Here is a 22,868-nt window from a genome sequence, read left to right on the forward strand (position 1 = left end):
GGCTGTTGGCTTTTAAAAGCGCGTAGCGTTGCGCAGTTGGAGGTGAGCCGCAAGCAGTGGTGGATGTGGGGAAGTGAGATGGCGGATTTTTGAGAGCGGATGATCTGGACGTGTGTCCATCAGAAACAGTACATTTGTAAGAATGGATGTCATGAACTGCTATATATATTATGACTTTTGAACACTATTAAGGTAAATACATTGTTATGTATCAAAATCTTTCATTTGCTAACTATGCCTATCAGTAGTTCGTGCCTTCAGTAGTTTGAATCTTTTATTATGCTGGCAGTAGTGGCGCTCGCTGTATTGCAGTAGTTCGAGTAACGAAGATTTTTGTGAGGTAAGTGATTTGTGAAAAGTATAGGTTAATGTTAGTCAGGGCCATTCTTTTGTAGGGATGATTGAAAGTCAGATTGCGTTGCGCTAAAAAATTGTGTGTCAGTTTAGTGTTGATCAGAATAGGTAAAGAGCGAAATGTCTGAGTACGTTCAGTTTTGGTCAGCTGTTTGAAAATCAAATAATGTAAGATATTTATCAGCACAGTAATTCAATAATTTGTCTATGGGGACGTTTCAGTGTGACTGGATTCGTGATTTCCTCTCAGAGAGGTCACAGTTCGTAATGATAGAAGGTAAATCATCGAGTAGAACAGAAGTGATATCTGACGTTCCGCTAGGTAGTGTCATAGGCCCTCTGTTGTTCCTGATTTACATAAATGATCTAGGTTATAATCTGAGCAGCCCCCTTAGATTGTTTGCAGATGACGGTGTAATTTACCGTCTAGTAAAATCATCGGACGATCAATTCCAATTACCAAATGATCTAGAGAGAACGTCTGTATGGTGTGAAATGTGGCAATTGGCACTAAACAAAGAAAAGTGAGAGGTCATCCACATGGGTACTAAAAGAAATCCGATAAATTTTGGGTATACGATGAATCGCACAAATGTAAGGGCTGTGAATTCCACTATATACCTATGAATTACAATAACGAGCATCTTAAATTGGAAACACCACATAGATAATATTGTGCGGAAGGCGATACAAAGAATCCACTTTGTAGGCAGAACGCTTAGAAGATGCGGCAAACCCACTAAAGAGACAGCCTACATTACACTTGTCCATCCTCTGCTGGAATATTGCTGCGCGGTTTGGGATCCTTACCAGGTAGGGTTGACGGAGGACATCGAAAAAGTGCAAAGAAGGGCAGCTCGTTTCTTGTTATCGTGCAATAGGGGTGAGTCACTGATATGATATGCGAGTTAGGGTGGCAGTCACTGAAACAAAGGCGGTCTTCTTTGCGGCTAGATCTATGTATTTACGAAATCTCTTTCACCAACTTCCTCTGCTGAATGCGAAAATATTTTGTTGACACCCGCCAACGTAGGGAGAAATGATCATCATAATAAAATAAGAGATATCAGCGCTCGAACGGAAAGATTTAAATGTTCCTTTCTTCCATGCGCCATTCGAGAGTGGAATGGTAGAGAAGTAATATGAAAATGGTTCGATGAACCCTCTGCCATGCACTTAAATGTGCATTGCAGAATAACTATGTAGATGTAGATGTAGAATGACATGCATGGAGGGAATCGTAAAACACGATGTTGTCAATCAGGGTGCCTCCACGTACGTATACCGCTACTCCACGGTCAAGGTGATCCGCATGAGAGGCAAAGAAGTCGTATACTGCCATCTGGGGTAGCGCTGCTGAAAGCACCTCATGTAATACTGCAATATCTAGCTTCAATGCCCATGTCATTTCTTTCAGAAGATGGATGTTGACCAGCACTTGGATGCAGTTGACATTCATGTCGTGGTGAGCAAGATGTATGAAACAGGCGAAATACCCTCAGACTTCAAGAAGAATATAATAATTCCAATCCCAAAGAAAGCAGATGTTGACAGATGTGAAAATTACCGAACAATCAGTTTAATAAGCTACAGCTGCAAAACACTAACACGAATTCTTTACAGGCGAATGGAAAAACTAGTAGAAGCCGACCTAGGGGAAGATCAGTTTGGATTCCGTAGAAATACTGGAACACGTGAGGCAATACTGACCTTACGACTTATATTAGAAGAAAGATTAAGGAAAGGCAAACCTACGTTTCTAGCATTTGTAGACTTAGAGAAAGCTTTTGACAATGTTGACTGGAATACTCTCTTTCAAATTCTAAAGGTGGCAGGGGTATAATACAGGGAGCAAAAGGCTATTTACAATTTGTACAGAAACCAGATTGCAGTGATAAGAGTCGAGGGACGTGAAAAGGAAGCAGTGGTTGGGAAGGGAGTAAGACAGGGTTGTAGCCTCTCACCGATGTTATTCAATCTGTATATTGAGCAAGCAGTAAAGGGAACAAAAGAAAAATTCGGGGTAGGTATTAAAATCCATGGAGAAGAAATAAAAACTTTGATGTTCGCCGATGACATTGTAATTCTGTCAGAGACAGCAAAGGCCTTGGAAGAGCAGTTGAACGGAATGGATGGTGTCTTGAAGGGAGGATATAAGATGAACATCAACAAAAGCAAAACGAGGATAATGGAATGTAGTCGAATTAAGTCGGGTGATGTTGTGGGTATTAGATTAGGAAATGAGACACTTAAAGTAGTAAAGGAGTTTTGCTATTTGGGGAGCAAAATAACTGATGATGGTCGAAGTAGAGAGGATATAAAATGTAGACTGGCAATGGCAAGAAAAGCGTTTCCGAAGAAAAGAAATTTGTTAACATCGAGTATAGATTTAAGTGTCAGGAAGTCATTTCTGAAAGTATTTGTATGGAGTGTAGCCACGTACGGAAGTGAAACATGGACGGTAAATAGTTTGGACAAGAAGAGAATAGAAGCTTTCGAAACGTGGTGCTACAGAAGAATGCTGAAGATTAAATGGGTAGATCACATAACTAATGAGGAGGTATTGAATAGGATTGGGGAGAAGAGAAGTTTGTGGCACAACTTGACCAGAAGAAGGGATCGGTTGGTAGGACATGTTCTGAGGCATCAAGAGATCACCAATTTAGTATTGGAGGGCAGCGTGGAGGGTAAAAATCGTAGGGGGAGACCAAGAGATGAATACACTAAGCAGATTCAGAAGGATGTAGGTTGCAGTAGGTACTGGGAGATGAAGAAGCTTGCACAGGATAGAGTAGCATGGAGAGCTTCATCAAACCAGTCTCAGGACTGAAGACCACAACAACAACAACAACAACAACATACGATAAGCGTGAAGCTGTGACCTACCACGGTTGGTATGGGATGCGCTGCTTCTTCAAAATCCTCGCTCCACCCCTGCGATGACTCCGTCGCCGTGGTTTGCATATGTTCAACGGCTGACGACATTGCCAAATCGGCTGGTATTGTTCCTTCTTTGGCAGTGACTTCAGAAGCAGGAAAATTCCGTTCTGTCGATGCGACAGCCACTGAGGGCCGACGTTGCACAGACGCACTGACGACGCCGTCGTCCACGGTCTCAGACGCTGAAACTGAAATTTCTTCAACAGGTAGTGTATGATTTGGACAGGGCTACGAATCCCGTTCCGACACCGTACGGCTCGTCCTTTTGCGTCGTTGAGGGGAGCGTTGTTTACGCAATCGTCCTTCCGTGTCCGAAGACGGGAGGGAGTCACGCCGGTCAGGCAGAAAGGCCGCCGTTGAGACAGCCAGAGAGTCGACCAAGGAGTTAAGACCTGGTAGTCAGGGGAAGATAGGATTCGGTTACGATTGTGGACGGGGCCGTAGCCAGTTACTATGGGTTGCCTTCTATAGTTATATACATCTATTTCAAAACAGTAATTCCAGACTCGACAATAAATGAAAGAACCACACGTTAGTAATGAAGAAATGAACAACTGTGTACAATAACAGTGTTTTCAGAGCGTTACAATTCAGCAATCACTGTAAAATACAGATACAAGAGATAATGTTTTAAAAACAAGCCACTGTGATCACGGCTGAAGGCCTTACACGCGAAGATTGGGAATAAATTAAGAATGTTTAAGAACGCGCTGCAATTTAGAACTTACAAATATTAAAATGTTACAGGTAAGTAGCCACAAACACAGCAGAAGGCATCAGATGCCAGACATGGCAGTAAATAAGGTTTTAAGGCTTACTGCTAAAATTACCGATACCAAATTAAAATTTTAAGGCAAATAGCCACAATTACTGCTGAAAGCCTTACATGCCAGGAACGGCAATCACATTAAAAAAATTTTGAAACCTGCCGTAAAACATCAAATACAATAGCAAAGATTAATTTAAAAAAAACGAGCAACTGATCACCAAACGGGTGAAATAAAATGATGGTAAATCTTGTAAGACAACCCTTACACTTAAAATACAGATACAACAGATAATGTTTTAAAAACAAACCACTGTTATCACGGCTGAAGGCCTTATACACCAAGAATGGTAGTAAATTAAGAATGTTTAAAAACTCGCTGCAATTTACAACTTACAAATATTACAATATTACAGGTAAGTAGCCACAAACACAGCAGAAGACATCTTAACCTTTAATGTAGGCATTACAAGGTTTTATAATAAATAATACAATAATAAAACACAAGGACCAGTCACAGACGGTGCTCCAGGAATCTACCTCTGAGAACAGACACTTTTGCGAGCGATGAGATAGGCTGCCAAAAGTTGCATCACTTCACAGGATGGTAACTCAGACTAGTGGGAGTCCAACGAGTGACTAATGATAATTTGCTGAAGCTACCTGAAGTCCGACTAACCAAATACAACGATGGAACAATACTCCAAAGCCAGAAACGGCGGTCTGCACTACGTCCCCAGAATACAGTGTTTAGAGCGCCCGGAAAGAGAAAAATCACCAACCAGCCTATTATCAAGATAGCTGTTCGCCGGCAGCTGTGGTCGAGCGGTTCCAGGCGCTTCAGTCCGGAACCGCGCTGTTGCTACGGCCGCATGTTAGAATCCTGCCTCGGGTATGGATGCGTGTGATGTCCTTAGGTTAGTTAGGTTTACGTAGTTCTAAGTTTAGGGGACTGATGACCTCAGATGTTAAGTCACATAGTGCTTAGAGCCATTCTGAAAGAAAGCTGATCAAACTACACGCCTTACCGCCTTACCGGACAGCAGCGGCAGGAAAAGTACATTGCCGCTACATACACCAACCACCAGGGCAGCTAACTGGTGCGTTAACGGCCACTAGGCAGGAAAAATACCGCTGGCTGAACTTAAGAAATTGTAACAAGCTGAAATCAGTAAATAGTAATAACACGTCGAGGAAAGCTAATCAGATCCACCTTCCTTAAGCACTCCACTCGCTGCTCTGCAGCAACACGACCCAAGTCACTGGAAAATCGCGAGATACCACAATGGTGGACGTTTCTCTACTTGAATTCAAGTGCACTCATCTTAAAGCTTGCAGGACCCAGTTTACGACGAGGTCGTGCACCCTCGTGACCACAGCCCTTCCATCCGGCAGTCCATGCGTGCCGCTACCGGTCCCGTCGTGTTCTCCACTGCGCGGACCTGACTCCTCCTGAGTCCCCAACCAAACTCCCGACTCACACGACCCGGAAGAATCACGACGTCGCCCCAAAGGGCAGCAGTTACTACATATCGATAATCGCCGCTGCTGCCACTAGCGGAGAAGCAACGGTTGCGAAATGGAGTGGCGCCAGTCAACACGAGAAGAAGAGAAACAACCGCAACCATGCCAACTAAACGATACGGCCTGGCCTCCAACAGAGGCAGGTAGCAACGCGAGCCGCAGCTCTGCTCAGGAGTCACGGTCGACATCAGGGTCGGCCCAGGCGCAGTCGGAGCAGTCACCGGAGCTGAGGGCATGGCTGAGGTCACATCATCTGTCACCTCATCTGCAACCGTTTCCGGAAGGAGCGGGCCACAATCCATCAGCTGTTCACGTGATTCCGAGAGCCGCCGGCGGCCGGTGGCACCGTAAGTGGCGTCGCATATGTGATCGGAAGTACCGTAGACGACGAGGGAAGTACCACTCCTCCAGTTGATAGCTGCGTCATCCGTCGCTGCAGACATTCAGGTCTGTTGTGTCCCTCTTTTCCACGCGCAGGAAAAGTACGGCGCTGACCGTTGTACATGATTAGGGCTCGACATCCGCTAATGGTCAGATAAGACGGAATATGGCTGTGCAGATCAATCGTGATCTGACACACCCCGTTAAGGACAGGGTGCGTGCGGAAGTGGGACCAGCGTTCTGCAGTATGGTCATGAACAGCGCCGTATGGTCGGAAAGCCACTATGACGTGCTCTGCAGGTAACTCGAACGCCAGTTCAAACACGCGAATAGTTCTAACGCCTAATCCCGCATGTTCGACTTTGACCACGCCGCCTGACGGAAATTTGAGTCCCTGTTTGGTCGCGTTCAAAAAGCGATCGCACGCAGCGTCATTGAACATTTTAACGTAAACGACGTTGCCGAGAATCGAGGAGTGGATAACCAGATATTGTGATGGCGGGGTCTTCGCCTCTTGACAGAAGGAACATTCCACATCTGAGTCTCTCGGCCGTGCAAATTCCGGGCAAATACTGAAACTTAAGAGTCGATTTCCTGAACTCATTTGGAATGATCGCAGTGAGTGAAGCCCGCGTGCAGGCCAAGTCGGAATGTAAACAAACAAGAGCTCACACGCTCTGCAGACGGAAGTACCGCACGTCCACTCCGGGCGGCCACTTAAGCCAGACTGTCACTTAACCTCTTAAACTCTAACATCCAGCACGTAAGCACAGATACATTCCGTACCTAATAGACGCGTGAAATTTGTCTTGCTATTTTTTTCGAACTGCCATAGCTGTGCACTTTACTACTTGCACATTATGTTTGAATGGCTTTCTAAAGATGTACAAAGTTTGAAGTAAATCTGTGACTCCCAACGTCGTGGCCCCGCCTTCTGTGTATGTTAAGACTTAAAAAGGAAGAGTGGCACACAAAGACATCTCGACCGAAAAAACATCGAATGAGCAAATTAGAGTTCAAAACAGCGTCGACCTGCTTTCTTGAATGTGGGCGTATCATGCATAAAGAATTTGTTTCTGTAGAACAAACTGTCAACCAAGTGTTTTCCAAAACTGTCGATGAAAGGCTCAAGGGAATGGTTAAACGACTTAGACCAGTCATTCACCAAACCTGAGTCCTTGTGACTTCTTTCTTTATCCGAAACTGAAAGACAAGACTTAAAAGGACGTTCTTTTGGGACTCTGGAGGACGTAGAAAAGAATGTGACCGACATGTTAACGGTCCTACCAGCCGAAGCCTTTTAGCGCTGCTAACAGGACGGGGAACAACGACTCTGCCGGTGTATGCCTGCCGAAAGGAACTACTTTGAAGGCCGGCCGCTGTGACCGAGCGGTTCTACGCGCTTCAGTCCTGAACCACGAGGCTGCTACGGTCGCAGGTTCGAATCCTGCCTCGAGCATGGATGTGTGTGGTGTCCTTAGGTTGGTTACGTTTACGTAGTTCTAATTCTAGGGGACTGACGACCTCAGATGTTAAGTCCCATAGTGCCTAGAGCCATCTGAACCATTCTGAGCTACTTTGAAGGGGACAGTGTTGTTTTTTTTTTAATAAAATCTTGGTGGGTGAAGTATCAGTTTCATTACTTTTGTCACATACCTAGTATTTGGCCTGACACGACCTTAAAAAGCTAGACACGTCCGGCCAAAGCCGGACGCTGTGCATCCCTTCATCTGTTGACGTAGATGGAGTGGCAACTATGAAATAGATTTCAAACCAATTGGTGGTTGACTTTAAAATACAGAGAGATTGAGGAGGAATGTCACGTGATTTGTTAGGTGATCCCACGTGTGAAAATAAACCGAAAAAAATCTTATCAACATGTGTCCGATTTTCGATCTTTATAGAACAGGAGCAGGTAAAATAAAATGCAGGTAAAATAAATGCATAAATAAATAAATAAATAAATAAATAAACAAGTTGAAGACTACACACGTCCATGAATGAATATAAAGAAAAGTGTATTTCTTGCAAAAATGCTGTGTAGGCGCTGTGGTAGAAAAAACATCGGTGGGGCAGCTGACGGGTCCATCCTGCATCCTACATAAGTCGTGCATTGCACATCGATCATCATCTCGGTAGTGTTTATGACACCAGCATCTAAATACAGTGTACTGAACGATGTCTCTGTTAACAGTCAGTCCCAATCATTCACAAAATTGTCACTGCTTACAGAGTCTCCTGGATGCAGATGTTACACCGGCTGAATATGGAATGGGTACAGGCCCTCGTAATGTAAAGTACGCTGTACTCGTGTTTGTGCAATACTGAGGTGACTACTGATGTACCGTGTATTGGTGGTAGGACTCCGTTGTACCATTGCAATAATGTCTGCCCTTTCCTAAACCGACTGGACAGCCTCTCGTTCTGATTCTAAATGTGCACTGAGTTGTGTTCCGGATTGACCTAATGTTTAAAAAACCCTGGGAAGTACACCAGCACAGGGGGTTCGTCGATCAGGGAACAGTCTCTGGTATACAGTCACAGCAGCAGGGTCGTTACAATTACAGTACTCGTACACGAACAATATGTCTCCGCAACCTTATTGTGTGAACGTATGCGGCATGTTGGTAATCACAGACATAATGGTCTTGCTCTATTGAACAACGCTCAAGCACGACAAACACACGGCCTCACGACTGCTCACTGGTCCTGAGAGGTGGCATGAGCCCCCTCTCATATTTCTATCTTACGATTTTCCTCTCTAATTGCATGCAGTGAAAAGTCGCTATTCCTTCACACGCGGACTTCCCACGCAGCGTCTCTCGTCACCCGGGTGGTCCGGTGACAGGCGGGTTCTGTTGATCTGGAAAGCGTTAAGCCGACGGGTGTGAGGAAGTCGAGTGAATGCTTTGCAGACGCCGACGTTGTCAAAAGACACGCCCGGAGGGGTCTGAAGTAGCGGCTGGGCTAGAGGTTCCGTTACTTCGCAGAAACTTAGCGAAAACACTTTCTGGCGGGCTACCAGCGAGGCGTGGGAATGACTTGTGTACCAGGCAGCTGTGGCGGGAAAATTCCCGCGCTTTCTGCAAAATAGTAACTGTGTTTGGCTTGCTCAGGGCATAGCTCCGTGACGTAGCAAAATCAGCGCAGAAATTGGCGCCAAGAATCTCCATTGGTGGAATGGTAGTGCTCCGGCAATAGAGGGGAATTTTCCGCCGGTTTTCGAGTTGCTGATTGGAACGTTTAACCACGGCCACTGTCGTGGGGGCGGGAATGTTGTGTGTTCGGCCTGTACGGGTGATCTAGGTAGTCGGCTCTCGCCTTTCGGTCGAGGACGTCGAAGCAACCAGCCATCGCCGCCGGTGCGCCAGATCGTGTTCTGGCAGTTAAGAAGACAGTTTGGTAAGGTATGTCCGCAGCACCGGCAGACAGGGATTTTCCTAGGTGATAATCAGAGCTCAGCAGAGCGTGCCTGTTCGTCTTTTTCTAACTTTGTTCTGTCTTGGGTAGCAGCAATTAATGTTGGGTTGGCTATGTGTTTTCTCTAAGATTTGAGTTGCAAGGAATTGGCTGCACATACCACTTCGTCATAATCCTCACAATCTAGTTTAGGGACAACTTCACATTCACAGCGTTTGTTTGAGTATCCAATTTGAGCCAATTTGATGTATTGTAAAAGAATTCATGTGTTTTTGTTTATTATTTTGTGTTTATTCTTAATAAATCATATTGTTATTTTGGACAGAACTTTCATTCTCTTAATCGGTAAAGCAACCCTATCATTCCTCACTATGTTAATGAAACCTTCGTTTATTTAACTTAACTATCAAATTAAATTATTGCAGGTGCCGAACTCTCTTCTACTCCACTGGCAGGGTTGATTAGAGTCAGTTTGCGTATTTTTTTTTTTATCCTTGTGCAACAGCAAAAGTCGGAGTTAGAATAGGGGGGGCTTAGAGCATCAATTACATATGTAGATTCTAGAAGAATTTAATGTTAAATAAACTGCTGGCCCCGGCACCTTGCAGTCCAACCCGCGACTGCCCACTGGGTATGCTTGGAGCTGCCGCCTCGGCGCGACGTCACAGTGGTGCCACCAGTTGGATAACCCCCGTACCTCTTGTAGGATGGATCGGTGAGCTGTCCCTAAAAACTTTAACTCCGTCCGAACACGCCTTGGAAGGCCCAACGGTACCGACCGGCCGCTATGTCATCCTCAGCTCACACGCGTCACTGGAGGCGGATATGGAGGGGTACGTGGTCAGCACACCGCTCTCGCGGCCGTATGTCAGTTTACGAGACCGGAGCCGCTACTGCTCAATCAAGTAGCTCCTCAGTTTGCCTCACAAGGGCTGAGTGCACCCCGCTTGCCAACAGCGCTCGGCAGACCGGATGGTCACCCATCCGAGTGCTAGCCCAGCCCGACAGCGCTTAACTTCGGTGATCTGACGGGATCCGGTGTTACCACTGCGGCAAGGCCGTTGGCAGTCATCTGCCCCACCATTATTTTTTCTAGCATAGCATCTACACAATATTTTGGTAAGTAATATTCACACTTGTCTATGTACCCATTCGTGGCAACGGCCTTGCCGCAGTGGATACACCGGTTCTCGTGCGATCACCGAAGTTAAGCGCTGTTGGGCGTGGCCGGCGCTTAGATGTGTGACCATCCAGCCGACATGCGCTGTTGCCATTTTTCGGGGTGCACACAGCCTCGTGATGCTAATTGAGGTGCTACTCGACCGAACAGTAGCGGCTTCGGTCAAGAATACCATCATAACGACCGGCAGAGCGGTGTGTTGACCCCACGCCCCTCCTATCCGCATCCTCCTCTGGAGATGACGCGGCGGTCGGGTGGTCCCGGTAGGCCACTCGTGGCCTGAAGACGGAGTGCTATATATTCATTCATGGATGAGTGTAGTCTTCAACCCGTTCCAGTTCCGTAACGATAGAAAACCGAACATTTATTGATACGACCTCCTACATTAATTTTCACATGTAGAATCGCCTCATAAATAATGTGACGTTTCTCCTGCACCATCCTGTATATTGTCATCTACAGATATTCTCCAACAGCAGTTTGTGTAGGTTGAAGGTGGTCGCAGGTGTGTAGCCGGCCGGCTATTGCGCGAGCACGCAGCCACTTCCGGCTCTCCCAAGGTGGCGGCGCGGCGTGGCGCGGCGCGGCGCGGGGCGCTGCGGTTTGCGCGCTGGCGGCCGGCGGCCCGGCCCGGCCGATGCGCGAGTGCAGCCGCCGCCACCGCAGCAGCAGCCGCCGCCGCCGCCGCCGCAAGTCGGTCAAGGTCGCCCCAGAGCGGCACCCAAGGCCGCGCCGCACGGCGCATGCGCGCGCGGCTGCCCCGGGCCTGTGCCGTTTTCCCGTTGCATAACCGCGGCGGCGTCTCGCGGGCGCTACCGCCCGTGGCGAGCGAAAGTGCGCGAATGATGCACCTGCACAGGCAGCGCGCCATGTTCCCACGCTTAACGAGAACACAACAGTGCAAAGTTGTTTCTCACTCTCGCGTATACTCTGAATGCAGAGCGGCTTTACTTAGCATTTCAAGTAGTCGTCTCCGGATTGCCTCTCAGCAACTTAATCCAGTCGAGTCTTGTTTCGCTCACAATGCTGTTTCTGCAATCAGTTCTGAAATCTGTTACTGAACATCATACACATCAATGAATTTCGTTTATGAAACTACATATTGTTGTTGTTGTGGTCTTCAGTCCTGAGACTGGTTTGTTGCAGCTCTCCATGCTACCCTATCCTGTGCAAGCTTCTTCATCTCCCAGTACCTACTGCAACCTACATCCTTCTGAATCTGCTTAGTGTATACATCTCTTAGTCTCCCTCTACGATTTTTACCATCCACTCTGCCCTCCAATACCAAATTGGTGATCCCTTGATGCCTCAGAACATGTCCTACCAACCGATCCCTTCTTCTAGACAAAGTTGTGCCACAAACTCCTCTTTTCCCAAATCCTAATCAATACCTCCTCATTAGTTATATGGTCTACCCATCTAATCTTCAGCATTCTTCTGTAGCACCACATTTCGAAAGCTTCTATTCTCTTCTTGTCCAAACTATTTACCGTCCATGTTTCACTTCCATACATGGCTACACTCCATACAAATACTTTCGGAAATGACTTCCTGACACTTAAATCTATACTCGAAGTTAACAAATTTCTCTTCTTCAGAAACGCTTTTCTTGCCATTGCCAGTCTACATTTTATATCCTCTCTACTTCGACCATTATCAGTTATATTGCTCCCCAAATAGCAAAACTCCTTTACTACTTTAAGTGTCTCATTTCCTAATCTAATATCCTCAACATCACCCGACTTAATTCGACTACATTCCATTATCCTCGTTTTGCTTTTGTTGATGTTCATCTTATATCCTCCCTTCAAGACACCATCCATTCCGTTCAACTGCTCTTCCAAGTTCTTTGCTGTCTCTGACAGAATTACAATGTCATCGGCGAACCTCAAAGTTTTTATTTCTTCTCCATGGATTTTAATACCTACTCCGAATTTTTCTTTTGTTTCCTTCACTGCTTGCTCAATATACAGATTGAATAACATCGGAGAGTGGCTACAGCCCTGCCTCACTCCCTTCGCAACCACTGCTTCCCTTTCATGTCCCTCGACTCTTATAACTGCCATTTGCTTTCTGTACAAATTGTAAATAGCCTTTCGCTCCCTGTATTTTACCCCAGCCACCTTCAGAATTTGAAAGAGAGTATTTCAGTCAACAGTGTCAAAAGCTTTCTCTAAGTCTACAAATGCTAGAAACTAGCTTCTAAGATAAGTCGTAGGGTTAGTATTGCCTCACGTGTTCCAATATTTCTACGGAATCCAAACTGATCTTCCCCGTCGTTGGCTTCTACACGTTATCCAAATATAAAACATGTTTTTCGTGGTAGACATAGTGTCTATTTTTGGCACACCGAGGCACTGAAATAGGTGGAAAACATAGTAATAAAATCTGTACACCTAGCTTGTTGATATTGTCAGTTAGGATATGCGCGATCTTCTTGTTGGGACTGAAAACCCATGATGTCAAGGTCGCACATGAAATCTTCATTTCGACTGATAACTAGTTGTAACGTTGTTGCTTTATTTTGTGGTGTAAGCGAAACTGATAGACAATAAAAGCGGGTTAAAAGCTGTGAGCTGTCTGGGGAAGTTAACCTTTCATTACTGCGCAACTGTTTCACCAGGTATCCAGTCTAGCTTACCAAATTCCCAACCAGACTAACATTAATTATAATCTTTTAATAGTCATACGACAACCGGTGATATATATATATATATAAAGAGAATTTAAATAAAAAGAAATAAATCAGTTTATATTTGGAAATTTATTTTAACATTGATCATTGAAATTTCAGCATATTAAATTTGATTCATAAATAAATTGGTGCCTTATTTAGGATTGTGGAAAATGTGAGTTGGTAATCTTACGGAACACATCAAATATGGAGCCAAGATTGGGAGACTGCATACAACACTGCATTCATAAAATAACACACGAATAACGTTGAAACATATGCAAGAGGAAATTAACCACAACCAACCGATTCAATTTTCACCCAAAGAAATTACGTTCGTAGCACAATCCTGTCCGTCATGTAATTACCACACACTGGTATACTAAATTCATACTAACTCTCTGTGAAATCTTCCCGAAAAGAATAGCTGAGGGCTACTTTGATGATTACACCTCATGCTTCACGTGGTCAACTTGGTTTACACAAAGCGTGTAACTCCACAATAATTTTGATAATTAAAATAAATTAGATCGAAAAGCAATTTACAAAAGAAAAACCTCGAACTGGTTACTATCGTCTTACTATTAACCTGATGGGTCAAACAATTGTATAAGCACGTGGTACTGGTTTCACAAAGTACACCCCACGTGGTTTGAACATAAAGAAAAGTTGCTATATTGAAAAATATTGTCAAGACGAGACGTTATAATCTCACGCACATTAGCATTTAAGAATGATGAACTTAGTTAGAGTTACTGATCAACACGTGGTTCCACTTTACTCACAAAGTAGTGACAAAGCAACTACCGGAATATATTCTGAACTTCACACTCGAATTACACTGCGCTGCAATTTAAGATAACATTAGATATTTTAGAGCTAAACCTGAAATAAAGGTGATTAAATTTTCATTTAGGCTGAACTTAAGAAACCCATTGTCCTACGGACTTAGCAGACACGCGCTTAGCCGGAGATCTTACCACTTCAGACGCTCGCCATGGACAGACTGACCTGGTCCCTTCGTGAGGGTGGTTCACAAATACAAACGGAAGTGGCCAGAGGGGCAGCTTCCTATACCAACATGACAAGGGGCGGACAGGACCATACTAAGGATAGAAACCTCTTTGCTTTTAGGAAGCGTAGCTACCTGTTCCGACGTTGGTCCTACTGTTCTCTAGCAGACAGGCTTGTCTGCTACCCTCAAGCATGCAACTAGAAATACATTTGCTCGTTCATCCTCTGACACAGAAGGGAAGGGGGATGGTAGTATCTTATCATATACAGTATATAAAAGTAAGCGGATGTAGGTTCCGTATGAGACTGTGTGACATGAATTACATATAAACTGTGTTTTAAAGTGTAGTAGTGTGACAGATCGTTCTTGTTTATGTGTAAAAGTAACAAGTTCCACTACTCAGTCTCCTCCCAGATAGTCAGAAACGCCACAGTAAATTTAGAAGAGGAATTTATGCCGTAAGTGACATAACATGAAAGGAATCCAACAGAGACCTTTCATAGTTTATGATATAATGATATAAGAACGTAAGCTTCCGCGGCCGGTGTCATAGTGATTAAAATTCTTCTAGGTATTACGCCGCGTCATTGCTAAATACTAACAACAATAATAAACTAAAACCGACGTTTCGGCCGAATTGCAACGGAGTCGTGCTCTGAGGAAGGCAGTTGCAATTCGGCCGAAACGTCGGTTTCAGTTTATTATTGTTGTTAGTTTTCAGCAATGACGCGGCGTAATACCCAGAAGAATTTTAATAACTTGTTTATGGTCTGAAGATAGCTAGATTGTTAGCCGAAACGAATAATGAGTCCAAATGAAGAGTATTTCATGTGCGATTCTAACGTCGTGGTTTTCAACCCCAACACAGAAAATTCCGTATAGGCTTACTGTTCTATAGCGTTTTTGCTATGTCAATGTACAGATCGGAGTTCAAATGGTCTGAGCACTATGGGACTTAACTTCTGAGGTCATCAGTCCCCTAGAACTTAGAGCTACTCAAATCTAATTAAACTAAGGACATCACACACATCCATGCCGGAGGCAGGATTCGAACCTCCGACCGTAGCGGTCGCGCGGTTCCAGTCTGAAGCGCCTAGAACCGCTCGGCCAAGTTCGGAGTCACACCTTAATTATCTGGGCTTTAATTGTCATATAAACCTGCACTCTGATGTGAAAGCGCCATAATCACATTGTATGTCCTTTTTTGTGTATCGCGTCAGAATAAAATATCTCTCACATATTCAACATAAACAGTTTTCAGAATTCTTCACCCTTGTGTGTTCTGCAGTCCTTACACGGTTGCACACCATCCCTTGACTTCAACTGTTCTCATTATTTCCACTCAGCTGCCACTTCCTTTAATGTCATCCACAATCTTGTCTCTTTTCGTTGAAGCGTATCGTATAGAGATGTGTTATTTAGTTTTTATTACTTTTACGAAGAAAGCATCAACCAGTAGGAAACTCTTATATTACCAAATGTATACAGGATCTTCGGAAATGCCCCTTATAAGCCTCTAGGGCTTGTAGAGGCGAGTGAGTACATAATATTCTAAATAGGAACCCATCTGGCGTTTGAAAATGTGTTCCCCAGGTAGGTATGTAACAGATTTTTCATTCTGGGGGTTGGTTACGTTGGATCGGTTGATTTCATTTGACGTCTGTCCTGCCTCTCTGATCTGGTTCGAGACTCTTTCACGTGTTTATAAGAGTTAGGGCAGTATGGTTGATTACACGTTTGCGGACTACACCGGCGTGATCCTTCTTAATGGTTAAGCTCGCGGTAATGGAAGAGCTCCTTGTCGCCTTTATTAAGATTGTTCTCCACTACGTCCGACTCTATCGCATACCCTTTTCGCCACCACTACAGAACGGCTTCGAGAAAGAGTACCTTCACCTTCAGAAGGCGTGATTATGGGGCTCCAAGGAGACGCCATACTCCGGAATTGGAAGAGGCCGTACTGCAATACACTGAAGAGAACCCGTCAACGAGCGCACGAACAGTTTCTTTGGCTATTAACTAGTGGAACCGTAAAACAAGTGATGTACTGGGTTACGCTTCATCAGTTACTTGTAAAAGTGGTTGCATCAACAGCAAGTTTTTTTTTAAACGTTGATGATGCTCAATAGCCACCAGGGCCTGATACATCAGAAGTCATGACGTTCAATGGCTTAAGAATTCAAACGACGGTGTTTCAAAACGGTAGAATGTTTGATTGTATCTGGATATCTATAATATTACTAACTACGTCGTGCCATCGCATTTGCATCGTGTCTTTCCCGAGGCAAACCTTCATTCATGGATTACATATTTTTATCAAAACTTAAATATTTCTTCCCTTTATCGGCCAGAAAGGAAAGATACGTTACGTTCTTCTCATTTGTCCCCCACACACTAATTCTACCAATGCATTCCCCGTCAAACAATTCCATCGTGATATATGACCAAGCCAATTCTTGTTTCTTTTTCTTAAAATTTCCAAAAGTCTTAAATCCCCTATTTTTGCAGCATCCCTTCATTAGTCACTCTCTGTTCCCCTCCACACCAACATCTCAAACGCTTCCAACCTCCTTGCGTCCTTTTTTCTCACAACATGATTCAGTTCCACAGAGCGCCACGATTCAGACAAAATACTTTTTTCGTCTTTTTCTTGCCCGTTTATTTTGATTTCCATGTAATAAGATCCTCTTTCTTTTGAATTCTTGGTTAGCTGATACAATTCTAGTTTGGACCTCCAGAGGATACGTTAGATTTTCCGTTATTATGCGTGTTACGTGGTTGAAAGCTATCACTTGGCTACCTGTAATCTGTCCTATCTTAATATTAGCTTAATATATGTTTTTATTTGATTTTGATACAAGATTCTTCACAAGACTCTTAAGTAACTATAGCATTTTGATTGCGGTATTTTCACTTCCTGCTAATCTCACTCTATCATCCGCAAATATTACAATTGCTATTATTTTTCCTACAACACTAACTCACATTTCCAGCTGAGCATTTTCAATCATGTCCTATACGTAGAGTAAGTTCACGTTGTACGAATATCATTTACTTTTGAAGTTGTATCTTCTAACTGAATTCATCCTTAGCTCTAAAACACATTTTATCTTGTTCAGCTGACAAAAAGTATTTGTAGTTTTTAGTAAAACTGAAGACTTATCCGCGAAAATATATTTTAAGAAATTGCACTTTGAAGTTAACATGGAATGTTAGGATACTATGCAATGAAGTGATACAAATAAAGATAACCAAGTAAATTTGGATGAAGACATAATTAGTGTAGCCTGAAACTGTCAGGGAGGAAACGTTGGCCTTAATGTAATTTATTAAATAAAATTTTTTAAAGTAAAAAAACTTTTAATGCCCAGAGAGCAGTTTTCAGTATACAATTAAAGAACGACGACAAATTTCGTTTGTTTTCTACAGCCATCATCAGATAGTTCAAATCGTAAAAAGGCGGTAAACACTGACTGAAGAACATCAGCATCATCATCATTAGCTGTAGTCCAGCAATGACATGCGTTCGTATTGTGGGCCAACAAGACTGTGATAGTATGTGGTCAATAACTTCATCGTGAACAACCCAGGATGTAAACCATAACTTGCAAGATTTCGGTAATGAAGAATGAAAATGGCCATCTGCATTATTAAAAATTAGTAATAATCATGGGCATGTGATGCAGTTTTTGCTAATTCAACTGACCATTTTAGCGTCAATTTTCGAGATTGCTTGACTACAGCTAATGATGTTTTCAATTCATGCCTTTTGAACGATCTGAATTTGTTACTAGAAAACAACTGTAAGTAGTCATCGTGCTTTAGTTGTCCTCGTGTGTGGTGAAAATAGAGGTCTAGGCGTTAAATGTTAATTATATTAATTTTTAATTAATAAAAATCATAATTAATGTACACAAAATAAAATTCTGAGACTGCTCTTAATTTAAACTCTTATAAGAATTACTTACAAGTTGCAGAAAAATGTAACTTGACTTCAGAAAAATCCATTAAACAGTAGACACAGATTGAAGAACATCATCATTAGCTGTAGTCCTGCAATGACATGAGTTTGGTTTATGTGCTAACAAGACTATAACACTATTTTGTCAATAGCTTCATCTTGAGCGAGGCGGTTTCTAAACAACAGTTTTGCAGGATTTGGTTCAAATGAGTCTGAGCACTATAGGACTTAACTCTTGAGGCCATCAGTCCCCTAGAACTTAGAACTACTTAAACCTAAGTAACCGAAGGACATCACACACAACCATGCCCGAGGCAGATTCGAACTTGCGACCGTAGCGGTCGCGCGGTTCCAGACTGTAACGCCTAGAATCGCTCGGCCACCCCGGCCGGCTTTGCAAGATTTCGGTAGTAAAGAAGGAAAATGTAAAGTTCTCAAGCAATTACTTGCTTATATAGAAGGGGTGATTCATTTTACTTTCATCAATTTACAGAAGTCACAAATGTAATATTCGTTCTCAGCACAGAAATTACAAGTATTCCATATTCCGCGACCATACCATATCACCCGAAGTTCATCTGTATGTTGAATATGTGTACTTGCAAATTTTGTTGACTTGTTTTGTATATACTATCACAATGAAGCAACTCCTGCGTATTAAATACACACACATTTCAAAGATGACACCTGGAGAGAGGAAAAAGAATCTAGTGTGGACGACGTGTTAATGAAAGTAATGAATATGAACTGGAGGAGCGCACAATCTGTAGACAGGTGGTAGTTGGACCAAGAAAAATCTTTGTTACATTCTAGGACGGAGGTTCCCTGCCTGGCGGTAACAACCACTCAACCCCACCCCACACCCTCTGCCTACGAAGTGTAAAATGAAATTTTCTGGTGTGTAATAACAAATGGATTTGATTTTGTTTCGATTACGAAACCAAATTAATTTTAAAACCTCGTGAGTATTATCGCTATTTTGTAAAAATGTAGTATTGTTTGTGTAAGTTACCAATAAAACGAAAGTATAAATAATATTTTCCTAGTTCCTCACATAATCCATCCTCTACACACTTATTTGCACTTTATACCATGCATCTACGGCAGTAAAATTGAGACATATACGCTTAAACGTCTCATGGAAATGTTTATTCCAAGGCCGGCCGGTGTGGCATTGCGGTTCTAGGCGCTTCAGTCTGGAACCGCGCGACCGCTAATGTCGCAGGTTTGAATTCTGCCTCGGGCATGGATGTGTGTGATGTCCTTAGGTTAGTTAGGTTTAAGTAGTTTTAAGTTCTAGGGGACTGATGACCTCAGAAGTTAAGTCCCATAGTGCTCAGAGCCATTTGAATCATTTTTTTGTTTTTTTCTAAGTTGTAGGTAGTTTGTGTAATGGATCACAAATTGTTTCATTCCACACTTCGCAACAGATAAACTACGTAATTGACAGTAACTATGTAACGGCTGTTAAACTGCTTTAGGGACTACGTAGTATAATCATCATTATCATCATCATCAGTGGCAATCGTCAGAAAAAAAAGCATTGACAGCCTGAAGTCTTCCAATTCAGTGGAAAAGAGTCCAGCAATGAAGTGATTTACAAACAGCAAGTGCAGTGCGTACATTTTAACTTGGTTCATTTTAAATGGGGATACATATTCTGGTTGAAGTAAATGGCGCTAGGGAGAAGACTGGTGCAGGCGAACCATGTTTTTTTTTGGAAGTGTCTATCCTTATTACGGATAGTTAGCTTTCTTTTCTGGAAGATGTTATAGATAGCCCTTTCGATGCAGCGACAATTCCTTCATCATTCCATAAAAATGTGGTCGTTAGAATTGGTACCAATTACCTCATTGACTCAATAATCTACAGAAACTAAATATCAGTTATGTTTGGTATTTTTTAAAAAAGGGAGTGTTAAAAGAACATGACGGGGAAAGGAAGAGCTAACTAGGCACCTGTGTTCTAGGGGATAAGAAATGACAGCCTGAAGGGATGTGGTAGGTCATTTTAGAAGGCATGCTGGGACAATGTGCATATGTATGGCTAAAAACCACAGAAAAGTCTAGAGGAGGCATTTGTTTCCTAGTGGGTGTCGAATGGCTGGAGATGAAACAATGATGATGATTATGATCACGTAGGTTCATGTAGAACCTGTGTCCGGCTTCGAGACCTTTTCCTAATACTTGGAAATTTCGTCTCTTTTACCAAAAAGATTACGAAGTATTCTCATGATGTACTGAAGTACGTTGGATCAATATTATATCTGATTAACAACGGATATGGAATATATAATAAGTAAGGTGTGCGAGTGGTTATTTGTATGATTCCCTGGAAACTCTTAATGTGATGTGACAGAAAAGCTGACTTCCAGTTCCTGCAGAAAATAATTTTGATTCTTCTTAATAAATCAGCTATTAGGGTAGAATGTCTAAATATTGTTTGGCGTTATTCATATCGTTCCCGCAAGCACTATGAAGACGGAACTGAAGTAATACTTGTGGACGAGCAAACATTAGTTCCATGCTTCCACCGCAAATAGAACGAGAAGACAGCTTAAAGTATGACACAATAAGAATTCCCCTATGCCACGTAATTTGCTGAGTATAGATTTGATGTTGATAATATTAAGTAAATTAAGGAAAATGATACCTCTTGCGTGGCCAAAGTTTCCACTACGTGTAGCCGAGACCCCTGTTAGCACGGCTACCACAGAGGGCTGCAGAAGGCGGCTGCAGCGTTATTGCAGCGAATAGCAGCGAAAAGCCAAGGGCGAGCGGCGAAGCAGTATTTTTAAACGGCCGCGTCACGAGCCGGCATTCTAACAAACTGTGAGGACTCGCAGTTCCCATCCCAGCATAATCCATAAAGCGCTATTGCAGTTGTTCTTCTTGTAGTCGTCTCCTCGCTGTTTCACTGTCTTCGGTCTTCGATGCCATGATCAATTTTCCTGCTTTCTGTCTCACTTTCGGAGTAGTTTTGCAAAATATTCCGCAATTTTTTTTTTTTTTTTTATAAAACTGGTGTGACAAGAGACGGCGCGAAGTGCTGGAAGTGAAGCACGGGAAATTCTTCTTTCTGCCTAATTCCAGTTCGTTAACATTAGAGATATAAAATGGATAAATAGAATTATTTTCTGCGTGGTTCAAAAATTGGTTCTGCACGCTCTCTCGGATGTCTTTCTTGTGATTATTTCCTTAGAATATCCCTGAAAATCGTAGTAGTTACTTCAGACAAATGATTCCAGTTCTAGAAACACGCCTCTGTTCGCAAGTTTTAAAGACATACTTTGTTACAATTTGACGTTCCTCTTTCCGCAGATGGAATTCTATACGCTGACGCTTGCGCTTACTAGTAAACTAACATGGTTGGTATACAAAATTGCTTGTATTCTACATCAGGATCGCTGATGAAATCTCGTTCATTTTCAAGAGACAGAACCCAAACGTGATGACGAGTAATCTAACACTGGAGTCTAAAATAAAGTCATAAGAAAAAGTCACACCACAAATACGCATAATGTTGCACGTTACTGTTTTTGTTCATGTTGCAGAGATCTTCATTCAAAAAGATATGTTGATGTAGCTTCTCAAGCAAGGGTCTTCATTTGTGTGTGACTATTTCAGCCTAAGTGCTTTTGATTACTATAATCTATTACCTGCTATTTATTATTACTATTGTCACTATTTGTGGCAGCAGCTGCAATAGTACAAGTGCTGCCAGTATTAATTTCATTAGTTCATAGTTATTATTATTTACTTACATTGCCACTTCAGAAACTCATATCATTTTAATGCTATTTGTTACACTACAATAGTTATTTCTTAGTTAACTATGACGTAAGAAAAGGCACAGTATGTGTGAAATCCTGGTCCGACGTAAGAGAGGGTCTGATGGTCATAGTCAGATCGGGTTAGGTAAATAAATAAATAACAAGGTCTTGGTCTCCCTTTGCAGTTTTTACCACTTGCAAGTCCCTCCATTACCAGACTAATGATTCCTTGATGCCTCTGGATGTATCCTAGCACTAGACCCCTTCCTTTAGTCAAGTTAAAAGTTGAAAAAACAGTGTCGCTCAGATGTACAAATAGGCATACTTCAGTAGTGTAGCACGATTTTCAGGCCATAAAGCTAGTCAATTGGCAGAAAACCTTGGATCTGAAGTATTAAATACATCTGAAATAGAACAAAAATTAAAATGGAATAAGCGAAAGCCAACCAGAACGCGAAGTAAGGACAAGATACGTCACTCTGTCCCACCATTACGTAGTATATGTGACACATAACATGGACGTCAGTAAGATTATAATGCCGAAAATGTGTCGGTCATTGTAAACAAGAGTGAGCTAACAGCATGTTAGCAGATATTACATGGCAGAGGAAGCAATGATCAGAGAACAGACATTACCCCCCTATCAATGCATCGTATACTGAAGATAATACAGGATTACAAAAAAAGAAAATTGTACTTCATGTATGTCAAACAAGAGTGTGAATTAATAAAATCTTCTCTTGCTTCCAGTTGTGTCAGTTGGTTAAAATGCGAGTGACGGGCCTGGAAGGCCGACAAGATTTTATTAATCATACCGCCGTGAAACCATGCTTTGATACAAGAGTACGTATTATGTGTGGAAATATGGGAGTGTATACATT

General features: G+C 42.8%; 1 pseudogene; it reads right to left on the bottom strand.

The window, feature by feature from the left end:
• Positions 1–10,333: 10,333 nt before the first annotated feature.
• LOC126177349 (5S ribosomal RNA) lies at positions 10,334–10,451 on the bottom strand (annotated as a pseudogene).
• Between the last annotated feature and the right edge of the window lie 12,417 nt (positions 10,452–22,868).

The sequence above is a fragment of the Schistocerca cancellata genome, chromosome 3 (genome assembly GCF_023864275.1).
Source record: "Schistocerca cancellata isolate TAMUIC-IGC-003103 chromosome 3, iqSchCanc2.1, whole genome shotgun sequence".
Taxonomy (NCBI): Eukaryota; Metazoa; Arthropoda; class Insecta; order Orthoptera; family Acrididae; genus Schistocerca; species Schistocerca cancellata.